We start from the raw sequence: 12,760 nt of genomic DNA, 5'->3' as shown, positions 1-12,760 counted from the left end.
TTCCCGAAATCAGCCCTGGGGGTGGATTTAGGGAGGCCATCCTATTTTGGTGAACAAGGAGACACTGAGATGTTAGCCAAACACAATCATGGTAAGGTAGTCAAGTGGCAAGGCCTAGTCTTGGGAGGGCTGCAAGAGTGATCTTGGCTGCAACTAGACCACACAGAAAACCCAAATAATTCATGTTAGACAGGTAAGTACAAAAATATACCATGATTGCCCTTTAAAATAAACATTAAGCAAGTAAAACCTTGAATAAAATATTTGCATACTTTTACTATAAAACAGATATATACATTCACCATTAGGAGAAAAAAGAAAGCACATGATTCAATAACCAGTGAAACATGGGTACGGTTTAAATTACTTACCTGTAACCATTGTTCTCCAGCATGGATTCACATGCGCATAAATATTCCCCGTCGTCAGGCTGGGAATCATTGGTAAAAGAAAAAACAGTTTCACTTCCACTTCAAAACTATTTCTCCTCTAAACCAATCACTGTCCTCTGGGTCATACTGCCCCCCATACAATGACAGCCATCTCCCTAAGCCCCTCCTCAGGTGGCCATCTTCAGATTTGGTAAGCACGTAAAGTCGCAGTATGACCAAGAAGAGCCGCAGAGGGAGGGTTCGTATGTGAATCCATACCAGACCCATACTGTAGAACAATAGTCACAGGAAAGTAACTTAAACCTTCTCCAGCATGGGGTCTGGTATGGATTCACATGCTCATGAATAATTAATACATAGCAGTACAACATTACACAACCACGGGAGGTGGCAAGGCTCAACAGAAGCAATTAACTATTACCCCCAGAACTCTCACCTCAAACGAACAGGTTGCGTAGCACTGCGAACAGGTTGCGTTACACTGCTTGGCCGACTCTGGACTCCTCCCTGTAATCTATGTCGACGCAGTAGAACTTTGTGAAGGTGTGCGTGGACCTCCACGTCGCAGCCCTGCAGATGTCCAGCAGGGGCACACCAGACACAGTCGTCAAAGCAATAGCTCTGGTGGACTGGGCTCTCGGACTGCCGGCCAGTGGTTGGTTCGCCAACCAATGACAGTGTGTGATGCAGCCGGAGAGCCATCTTGAAATGGAAGCCTTGGACAAGGCCTTCATATGGTTCACAGGACCAAAATCCACCTGGCCACCTGGATGACAGATCCCCGGAGACTAGCCAGGGAGACACCATCCGGTTTCTGATACCACAAGGAAAGCCGTTTTCTATGAGAGGAACTTGAGAGGGGCCTGAGGCATAGGCTTGAAAGGGGGGGGGGGGGGAGTCCATGAGCCTCGTCAGAACCACATTGAGTTCCCACGCCAGCGCAGGAGCCTTCACCAGCGGGAAAGATCGAAATAGTCCCTTGAGAAATTCCTTTGACGAGTCGTGGGACCAAAGTGAAGATCCTCCTGGAGACCTGGTGTAGCGGGATATCATCGCCAGATGTACCTTGACATAGGAGTGCGTCAAGGATAGCAAGTAAGGAAGTATCTACAAGGCCGTGACCCTCAGAGGGGTAATCTTCTGAGAGCGGCACCACGTAGCGAAACGCTTCCACTTGTACACTTATCAATTCCAAGTTGACGAAGTCCTGGCCTTGGCGAGGACCTCCCTTCAGTCCGCAGGCAAATCATATCCTCCAAACTCTAGGGCTGCAGGTGCCGAGCTCACAGGTTCAGCGGTCCTGGGTTGTGATAAAGGATTGCACCTCCTTCTCTGGTGAGAAGATCCAGAACTACTGGAAGCTTGACCGGAGGCGACGCTGATAGTCTGAGACGGTCCGGATACCAAATACCAAATCTGTCTCGGCCACACTGGGGTGATGAGAATCATTTTGCATGGACATTGTCTGAGTGTGTCGATGACTTGTAGCAGGAGAGGGAACGCGTACAGGAACAGCCCTTCCCAAGGTAAGGAGAACACGTCCCCCAGGCTCTGCGGCTGGTGGAATCTGCAGCAAACTTCTGGCACTTGGAGTTTGCCGACGTCACAAATAGATCAATCTGGGGCCTGCCCTATTTGACGAATAGGCGGTCCGCCTGATCCTGGCGAAGCTCCCACTCGTGACAGGAGCGCAGTTCCCTGCCAAGGGAGTCTGCAATGGTGTTTTTGACTCTCGGCAGGTAGAGAGGGTAACTCTGGAGATCATGGAGTGGAACTATCCCACCTCATCCGGTGGGGACACCCTATGTGGAGCATCCAAATGAGGTAATTCACTATCTGATGCGACTTTAACCTTGTCATCATCCGTCGTCGTGGCCGTATCCGTTCCCGTGTCTGGGTGTGCTGGGGGAGACGGGACCCAATGTGGTGGCAGAGGTTTAAATGGGGGCATCAGATGACGCTTCCTCTTCTTCGCTGGAGGCTGATCAGGGACCTGGGGGACCACAGGTACCGGAGCTGGAGGCATCCTTATCTGGATCCCTGACACCAAGGTGTGTAGAGTCAACAGAATATCGATGGAAATGTCCCTCAGTTTTGTTTGTTGTTTGTTTTATTATTTATAATGAGCACCAGACCAGAGGGTATCAGGGCGCAGAAGGCAGCAAGACGATTTTAAGCTTTGGTTACAGTGCTGTACAGTTATATACAGATTGCACACATGGCATAGGCATAGCAGGTAAAAAAGGCAAGGAGGCAGATGGTCAGGGAGAAGGAAAACACAACAGGAGAGTATAGACAGTCAAGGGGAGGCAGTTCTAACAGGTAGGGTGGAGTAGGATGGGGCAAACTAGGATTTAGCGGCCATTTTCCTTAATTCGGTGAATGAAATTATGCCTGAAGTGCTGAAGTGTAGGTAGGTCTGGTCTACCCTTAAGCCCGGGGGGTGGGAGGGAAGGGAGTTCCACAACTGGGCTACTTTCACCAGAAAACTACTTCCTCCAGTTTTAGAGAGTTTGAATCTGGGCACTGTAAGGAGATTGGAGTTGGCAGTTCTAGTAGGGCAGTTGGAGGAGTGTCTCTTGAATATGAGGTAACGTGGGCCGGCGTTGTTGAGGCACGTGTGAGTGAGGGAGGCTGTTTTAAGAGAGATTTTTTCCTTTGTGGAGAGCCAATTATTCGCTCTCCTTATGTCAGAGATATGCTCTTTTCTGGAGATGCTCAATGCTGCTATGAGAGCATTATTTTGTAGGATCTGAATTTTGTTGGCGATATATTTGTTAGTCCCCATATATAGGGCGTTACAATAGTCACGTTTTGACAAAATTAGGGCTCTTGCCAGGGTGGTGCAGCTGTTGGTGGAAAGGAAGGGCTTGGCTGCTCTGATTAGTCTACATGTGTAGGCGGTGGAAGAGGCCATAGAGTTGACCTGTATATTGAAGGATAGTGTGGCATCTAGGTAGAAGCCCAGAGTTTTAACTTCTTTGGCTACTTTGACAATTGGCAATCTTGACCTGGAAGGACGCTACTTTGTTGGAGAGGGCTTTCTGTATGTTGGTGCACCAGCTTTTGTCTTTCACGCATATGTCTGGGGTTGGGATGGGAGTTTCCAGTTCTTTAAGTATTGTGAACAGTTCTTTTATGCTCGAATGAGCTTGGGAGATTCTCTGGTTGTAGGAGTCTTGTTTAGCTAGTAATATTTCTTTCTTGTGGTGAGCGGTTATATTGCTGAGGTTGGTCTTATTGTCAACTGATGGTGACTGTCTCCATATCTGTTCACTTTTTCTTTTTTCAAGCCTGAGTGATTTAAGGTATGGGGAGAACCAAGTGTTTAGATGCTTTTTGGGTTAGCTCTTTCTTAGTTTGAGAGGGGCAATGGAGTCTAGGGATGCAGTCATCGTTTTGTTGTATTCCTCAACAAGGGTGAAGGGATCCGTGGACTCTGTTAGTGAGTTCAGTGTCGGAAGAATAAGTGGGACACATTTTTCGCCCGCAATATTTCTTTTGTTTCTGGTGGGAATGGCAGGGGCCAGCAGGTTGTTTGGGGTGGCAGGTGTAAGGGCCTCGAGTGAGAAGGTTAGGAGGTAATGGTCAGTCCATAATTGACGAGAGATGGAGGTGATGGAGGCATGGCAGTTATAGTCAGCCACCCAATCAAGAGTTCTGCCTTTGTTATGAGTAGGGAGAGTAACTTTTTTGATTGAAGCCTAGTTCTGCCAGGGTGCCTGCGATTAGTATGGCATGCTGGTCTTTTGGGTCATTGAACCCCAGGTTGAAGTGGCCTAGAAGTAGGCTATAGGACATATTTTTTAAGTTGTCGCAGAGGATGGTGGTTAGGTCCTCCTCAAAAGACCAAGGGGCCAGGGTGTATGGAAGATGGATAGTGAGGGTTTGGGTGCCGGTGATATGTACTTTGGCGGTGAGGGATTCACAGGATTCCGTGTTGGGTGATGGGGCAAGTCTCATAGCTACATTAGTTCAGGGACAGCTAATATGAGGGCAGGGCCAGCTGTGGTGTGGAGCCATGCTTCAGTGATAGCCAAGAAGTCGAGATTTTCTAGCTGTAAGAGATCAGCAATTTCTGTAGCGTGCGCTTGTTAGGCAGAATTGCATGCAGTACCCTCTGGGACCACCACATACAATTAGGACTACAGGTGTAAGCAAAAACCAACCTTTGGTATAAGTCTGTACTACACAGTTTTGTGGCAGCGAGCTGAGCAGCCAGGCTCATCTCAGGAGATAATGTGAGCAGTACAAGAGGTTACACAGAGGTTACAATCGCAGTGGTTCAAGTAGACACTTATACTCAAGGTTTCTTGGTAACACACTTATTAATATATTGCACAATCATTTATAAAACATTCACTAGAAGTAGGCAACTTAATATTATACACAAACACACTCCATAAGCAAACCAATAAGCTTCTTAACAAATTAGGCTCCCCTGCAATAGGAGCAAAATGGCATTTCAGTTACTTTAAATGGGAGCAAAAAGGCACAAGTTAGCAGAATAGATCACAAGTACTTTCTTAGGCAGTGCAAATAGTTAAAGTTCACTAGAGGACTCGATTCAGTTCAATAGGCATAGGCCAAAGTCAATGGACTAGTGTCTTGAATAGGAAAGAGCAGTTCTTGAAGTAAACAGTAAAGTCTTTGCCAAAGTTCTCAAAAGTAGTTTGTACGAAAAAGAATCATATGTTGGGTCACAAGCTGATTAGGCCTGCAAGTTGGGAAAGTTCCCCAAACTTTAATCGCGAGAGAAGCGTTCTCTCAATCAGGTTGGCACAGTACCTTAGTATGAAGCAAAAGATGCAGCTGAAGACGGTGGTTCCTGGCAATTTCTGCAGATCTCACTGTTCCTGAGCCTCAGTCGTGGGGACAAGAGGGAGGACGTAGGTGGACTCTAGCACTGCAAGCGATCATCGGAAAATGCTGACAGAGTCACTTCAGTTCGAGTAGCTGTTCATCAAGCACACAAGCTGGTGTCCTTCCCCCTGGTTAATCCTAACCATCTTCGAGAATGGTATCCACGTGGCTTACGAGTTGATTGGTCCCACCAACTCAAAGGGAGAAGTCGTCCTTGAAGGGGCTTTTCTGTCGAGATGAACTTGGCAATTTGGACCTGCAGCAGGGCTTCACCGGGCAAACCAATTGTCCAGGAGTTGCAGCAGCTGTCCACTTCCAGCTCGTCTTCGGTTCTTTCGTTCCAGTTGTCGACTCTGCTTTCAGTCCAGGAGACTCACCTTTTAAACAGTTTGCTCCCATTCATTCCAGCCTAGCTGTCACTCACCCAGCAGGGTGGCTGTCCTTGCCGGACAGTCAGCCAGCCAATCACGCCAGAGTGCATTTGGGTCTCCTAGGAGACTAAACCACAGGGTTTTCAGGCGGTTACCAGTCAATTGGTCGACAACCAAATGGTCGAATGGCCAAATGATCGACACCAAATGGTCGAAATGGAAATGGTCGAATTTATTTATTTTTTTAAATTTTTTTTTTTGTGGGGTGGGGGGTTTCCCCCCCCCAACCCCCCTTTTTCTATATTATTTTTTTTTAGCAAACAAAACTAAAAAAAAAATATAAATACATTTTTTTAAAAATTCAACCATTCTTTTTTCGACCATTTGGTTTCGACCAAATGGTCATTCGATCATTTATTTTCAACGAATTGACGGGACACCTTTTCAGGCACCTCCTTCACTTCCTGCCCACCCGAGATACTCAGACGCCAGAGGCGGTCTTCAGTCCTGAAGCCCACCAAAGGCATGGAAACAAAGGGACCAAACCTGGTTTGGCGCGCATAGACAAACACTAGAAGGACCTTTCCAAAAAGAAATGGTGAAACAAAGAAGACCGAGACCTGTTTAAACAAAGGGGCTTAAGGCGCAATCTTGAAAAACATGACTCTTGTGATTTTTACCTAACGTGTTCGCCGTCGGGAAAAATCATGGTAGTTTGTTCTAAAAACACTGCCACCAGCCATTTCGATAGAAAAGGGTAGCATTTGACTGCTACATGAGTTTCTAGACACAGGGGATACTAGGTAACCCCTCCAGCACTCTATAGGAAGACAGTGTGCTGGGTCTAGGAATTTAAAAAGACTAGTAAAGTCAATTTAACCTTAAATTCTCTGGTGAACAGTGCTGTTAAGGGCGGGTGATGTTTACACTGCTGATTCAAGGTTAGTGGTGCGGGTGGGGGGTGGGAAGGGGGCTGTTTCTCAAAAAGGCACACAAGGTTTCGCGGGGCGCATCCTGAGGTGGCACAGGCACGCATGCTGTTTTTACTTAGGGAGCTCACACTGTCATTTGTGTTGGGATGTTCACTGAGGATGGATATTGCGGTTGGGGATGGCTACCTCTGAAATGGCTACAGTCATAATGTCCTCGAATATAAGGGGGCTGAGCAACCACACCAAAGCCTGCAAGATCATGGCGTATGCCAACAGGCATAACTGTAGGATCCTGCTCTTACAGGAGACACATTCCAATGGACTTAAACCAAGGGCAGTTGCCCCGTCATGGGGTCCCGTCAGATTTTTCACTTCCTATTCCACGCAATCTAGGGGTGTACTCATGATTATTCACAAATCGATTAAGTTTGGGCTGCATAAAAGCTACATCGACCCTGAAGGTCGCTACGTTATACTACACTGCACACTAGTCAATAAGGAATATTTGCTTGTTAACACCTACTGTCCCAACGTGGACTCTCCGGAATTCTTTGACACAATAGCCACCATACTTCTGGGTTTCGTGGGGGTGCATATTATATGGGGAGGGGATCTGAACCTTATCTTGGACACTGATCTAGACAGAACTGCCACGGGTCCCAGAGCATTGTCTCGCGTGGCGCGCAGGCTGCGGGGCCATATGCAGTCGCTCAACATTTGTGATGCCAGGAGAACACTCCACCCCCAGAGGCGGGAATACACCTACTAATCTGTGCACGACAGCTCGTCCAGGATAGATCTGTTCTTGGCCTCTGGCGAGGTAATGGGCGGGGTGGAGGGTGCGGGCATTCTGGCCCGCACACTTTCGGATCACGCTCCAATCACACTGTCCCTAAGACTGGGCACTCCCGTTCGAACAGTCAGCACTTGGCGCTTTAAGTCTGAAGCCCTAAAAGACATTGTGTTTAAGTCCGAAATACTAGCTGATATCGGGTCGTTTTTTTAACTTAACTCACTTCGGGACACGACTGCCGCGGTTAGGTGGGAGGCCTTCAAGGTATACATAAGGGGCATGTCCATCTCCCGGGAGGCCGGGGTGCTGAAGGCCATTAGGGCTGCCCTGGGGCGATCTGAGATCAAACTGAAACAACTTGAGCAATGTAACACCACCGGCTCTGACCCCACCATTCTTGCCCAAATCTCGGATGAACTCCATGTATATAACACACTGGCCACCTCCGAAGTCCGTTACTTCAGCCGCCCCCAGGCCGCCAGGAGGTATGGGGAGGGCGACAGGCCTGGGAAAACGCTTGCGACACTGGTGAGGGGGGAGTTGGGCCGGACGCAGATCTCTTCTATCAAAGATCGAAATGGCGATGCTCAGTGTGCGGACCGGAAAATACTAGAGATATTCACTGAGTTTTATAGCTCCCTTTACTCCCAGCCCGTAGAACACACTGAGCAACGTACGCGCGAACTCCTTGGGCAGATCCCCACTACAGAAATTTCCCAGCAGACCAGGGACCAGTTAGACTCCCCGATCACGCTAGACGAGATAGTGTCGGCCATCTCTGACTTGCCCAAAGGCAAGGCGCCTGGCCCTGACGGGCTCACCGCCGACTTTTACCAGGAGCACATAGCTGTTCTGGCCCCTCGGCTACTTGAGGTATGGAATGAGGCACTCCGGGCCTCCATCCTCCCCCCTTCCATGCGTGAAGCGGTCATCACGGTGCTGCTCAAACCGGGTAAGCCTGAAGATGAGTGCGGGTCATACAGACCTCTTTCCCTCATGAATCTTGACACAAAGATTTTTGCTAAGATCATTGCCAACCGCTTTTTGCCAATCATGACGCACCTGGTGCATGAGAACCAAGCGGGCTTCGTTCCGGGCAGGTCCACCTATATCAGGAGATTGTTTAATGTCATGTCCCGCATAGATCAGGACGCCCAGGCTGTAGCGGTTACGTTCGACGCCCAGAAAGCCTTTGACATGGTTTCTTGGAAATACATGTGGCTGGTCCTCGAGACAATGGGTATTGGCACAAACATGATAGGGTTTATTAGACTATTATACACCTCCCCTGTTGCGCGAGTTCGAGTCAACTCACTAACATCTGAGATTTTCACGCTATTTAGAGGCACCCGCCAGGGTTGCCCCTTCTCCCCAATTCTCTTCGCATTAGTGATAGAACCAATGGCGGACTATGTCCGTTCAAGACACTCTCGTAAGGGAATAAGATTAATAGAGGAGCCTGAAATTATATCCCTATATGCAGACAACGTCCTACTTTATATCAGAGATCCCACAACTCACCTCAATCCCATATTGAGAGATATCACCCGCATTGGCACCCATTCCGGTTTTACGATTAACTACTCCAAGTCGGAGATCTTCCCGCTCACTAAATCTACCACACAGCCCATCTCCGAATATCCCCTGCGCTGGGCCCCTGACGGCATTAAATACCTGGGTGTGCATGTATCCCTTACTAAACCCACCCTACTTACTGATAATTACTCTGCGGTAGCACAAACAGTTGAGGCTAAAATCTCACGATAGCGCACTCTTCCGTTATCCGTTGCGGGCCGACTGTCCCTGATTAAAATGATTCTGCTCCCCAAGCTCTTATACACCTTCAGTAATATACCCATATGGCCTGGGAGGGCATACTTCACTAAGCTGCACACGCTCTGCGCACAATTCCTCTGGCACTCTGGTGCGGTGCGCAAGAAGTGGACTGACATGGCACTCTCATACAGACATGGGGGTATTGCTGCTCCTGACTTTGCTATATATTGGATTGCGGCCCAAGCCCAGCATGCCACTCACTGGTACCCTGGCGCCCCAGTACGCCCTCATGTTAAGCTGGAACGGCTGGCATCCGCTGGTATTAATTTAATGACCCTAGTGCTGCACCGACACTATGCTCCGGACTCCCCCATTGACCCCATTGCTGCGACCATGGTCGCCTGGACACGCATACTAAGCCCATCAGATGGGACCTCCCCGTACTACAAGTGGCTGCCCGCGTGGGCTTTTCCTGGGTTGGAGCCTACGCTGGACGCTGCCTTGGCCCGCCACTGGGAGGCTCTGGGGTATAGGGCATTGTCGGACTTCTATCCAGACGGCAAATTTATAGATCCCCGGACTTGGAGGACACACACTAGATCCCCCTTAGAGACTCTTCAATACTACAGGGTTCGCGCTGCGTTCCGCACTATGTGGCCCTCCTTCCCGAATGAACCCCCGGATGACCCGGCAATAGCGTACATTGCTAACTCGGGCGGTGCACGGGGCGTCGTCTCATCATTGTATCATATCCTGCAGGACGTCTCCTCTACTCCAGTTCTTGGAGCGTGCAACAAATGGGCAGACGAACTGGGCCTAGAGATACCTGGTGAATTATGGGAGTGCATGTGTCTTCACACCCAAAAAGTCTCCCTCAACTTCCGATTTCGGGCCATGCAATATAAACTCCTTAATAGGCTATATTATACACCGCGCAGGACTTCGGGGTTTGCTCGTTCTGAGGTGCACCTCTGCCCGCGCTGCAAGGCCGCGGACGCTGACCACTTACATATGTTCCGGACCTGTCACAAATTGTCCGATTTTTGGGACGGGGTCCTAAAAACACTTAGTGCAGTAACTGAAACCACTATTGATCCCGATCCTCTGGCAGTTCTATTTGGGGTTTGGAGGACTGAGGAAACTAAGCGCCTGAAAAAGTTTCTAAATATAAGTTGTATGATTGCCAAGAAGTGTATACTCCAGAGTTGGAGGTGTTCTTCTCCCCCGATCCCTCAGAGGTGGTTGGGCCTGCTCACATGGTCACGGAACTGCGAGGAGGACTACTTGACTATGCTGCCGGCCCAATCTCGCCCCAAGAACATTTGGAATGAATTTAACACATATCTCAACAATCAGTGCAAAAGCATGTCAGGGTCTTGTTTGTCTCCGGCCTCCACTCATGCATCGTGATCTCCTCTGGTTTCCTCCTTTATTTGTAAAATATTGCAATCACTGTTGTAATGATGATAAGGTAGCCTGTAAGCAGCTCCACGCTTTACATGATTCATATGCTTGTTGCCTCGATGTTTGTACCTTGTGAACCTCTGCCGATAAAAATAAAAGTTTAAAAAAAAATCCCAGAGAAGGTGTTTAAACCTTTGGGAAGTCTAAAAAGACATCCCTGTGTCACTGCACTGAGGGTGCTGTGTAACACACATGAAAAGATGCCTATGGAGTTATCTTAAAACTCCATAATCCAAGAATACAAGAGTAAAACATACAGCAAAATACATGAAAGAGTGGGAAAAAGGCTCACACTCTTTCCAGGTAAAAAATCAAGTCCGCAAAAAATCCAGCAAAGTTGCTGGGGGTCTCATAGGTGAAGTGAATTAGCACATTTTTGAGAATTCTCCCCAACAGCTCTGCTACGGAGCGGGCATTTATTGGTGCACCTCTGATAGTTGAAGTATTAGTACCAGATGGGTTTATTCTTAGGAGGCATTTTGCCTAGTTTGCTCTGCTGGAGGGTCTCATGTGAGAGTGAGGAGGGGGTGTGGGTGAGTTTAAATGAGGGTTAATAGGTTTGGTATGAGGACATGCTTCCCTAATATTTCCTGCTTTAGAGGGGAGCGTAGACCTGGCGAATGGTTCGAAAAGTTTAGGTAGTCTGGCTCGGAGTCCAAGGTTTCTGGTAGTGGGGCTGCAAGGCTCATCAGTTGTAGGAAGGTTCAGGAAGTGGACGTTATGGATAAGTGAGTGAGCAGGAGTCATAATATTGGGTAGTGGTATTATTGTGGCAAAGGCTAGTGGGCAGGTGTGGATGGTCGTGCAGATCAGGTTAAGAACGGTCCTTAGTAAGATTGTGTAAAGGCCATGTGTATACATGGTGTAATAGTGTTGTAGACCGTGCCAATGGGGGGAGTGAGGCCAAGGGTTAGCAGAATAGTTCTGGGATTAGGTAACAGTGCAAAGACTAGTCGGGCTAGAGTGAGGGCGGGTTAGGATACTGGCAGGCTAATCCAGTGCGATTGCTGTGATAGGCTGGTATGATATGTGTATGGCCTTAGTTGGTAGGCCTTCGTTGAAGGAGGCCGGCTTCCGCCTCCGGTTAGCCATGATTGGCTATATGGCCCACCTAGGTCAGGTTGCTAGGCAACCAGAACAACAAAGATCCGGAGTAGCTGATCAAAATACGGCAGCCATCTTGATTTCGGAGCGTAGCTCGTGCCGCAAAATGGGCACTCCACGTGGGAAAGCAGTCGCAGTCAATGTGGGGGAAATCTTTGGGTAATGGCAAAAAGCACAGCTGTTTAGAGAAAACGCTGCTCCTGCATCGGCGGAGATGGCAGAACAGGAAAACTAGGCCAAGCACCGTTGTCCTCCTCTTCAACATCCTCGTGGACATATCTAAGGACCCCTGATCTTCGTTGTCTGTGGACGAGACCTCCATGGTTTGGGCAAAGGCCTGGGAGGGCTGTTTCAGGGCCTCCTGGCCCCCTCTTTTCCCCTCTGAGGGACTTGAACCGGCGCCTGAGCAGTTTTCACCCCTTCTGGCGTGCCTGCAGACGTTTGCCAAAGTCACTGCGGCGGTGTCGCGTCTTGGGGGTAGGGACACCTGAGCTGTGTGAGCTATCCTCGCAGGATCAGCGCTATCAGCTGTTGTGGCACTAGCAGTTGTCGACAGAGTCACCAACGAGGTCCAACTGTGCCGGTTGCGCCTGCATGGGCTGGTCGAGCTTTTCCTCCATCCGCGGCTTCTGTGGGATGTTTTTACCCATGCATCCAAGCCCTACCATACAACTGTGCATTACTGGCATTGAAAACATCATGATGGCCAGAACTCCCCAGAGAGTGCACAGGGAAAACATGAAGAATAGACTGCCACCCATTTTTGCCTATGTTGTGAGCACAGGAGGGCACTGCCTAAAACCACCATTGGGCTACACACACAGTAGCCTGAAACCATTGGGAATGGCAATGCTGATTGCCAAAAGCAACCCAGAACTGTGGGGAATTCATTTTCTTAATGTCAAAAATGGATGCAATACCGGTGCTCACCACTATCAGAAAGCCGGCGTTTTAAAACCACCAGACTTTGGTGTAAAACTGAACAAATGAACCCAAACCAGGCCAAGGAAAGACTTGCTAAGAGGTGGATGCAATGTAAAACTATATTCTGAAATGACTTGAAGG

General features: G+C 48.7%; 1 protein-coding gene across 3 annotated transcripts in view; it reads right to left on the bottom strand.

Moving 5' to 3' along the window:
• TRAF7 (TNF receptor associated factor 7) overlaps positions 1 to 12,760 on the bottom strand; it is a 932,052-nt gene that overhangs the window by 43,921 nt on the left and 875,371 nt on the right. The window lies entirely within an intron of this gene.

This window comes from Ambystoma mexicanum, chromosome 2q, assembly GCF_040938575.1.
Source record: "Ambystoma mexicanum isolate Mex_15411 chromosome 2q, UKY_AmexF1_1, whole genome shotgun sequence".
NCBI classification, from domain to species: Eukaryota; Metazoa; Chordata; class Amphibia; order Caudata; family Ambystomatidae; genus Ambystoma; species Ambystoma mexicanum.
The sequence above is the reverse complement of the archived record's forward strand: the minus strand, read 5'-3'. Positions and strand labels throughout refer to the sequence as shown.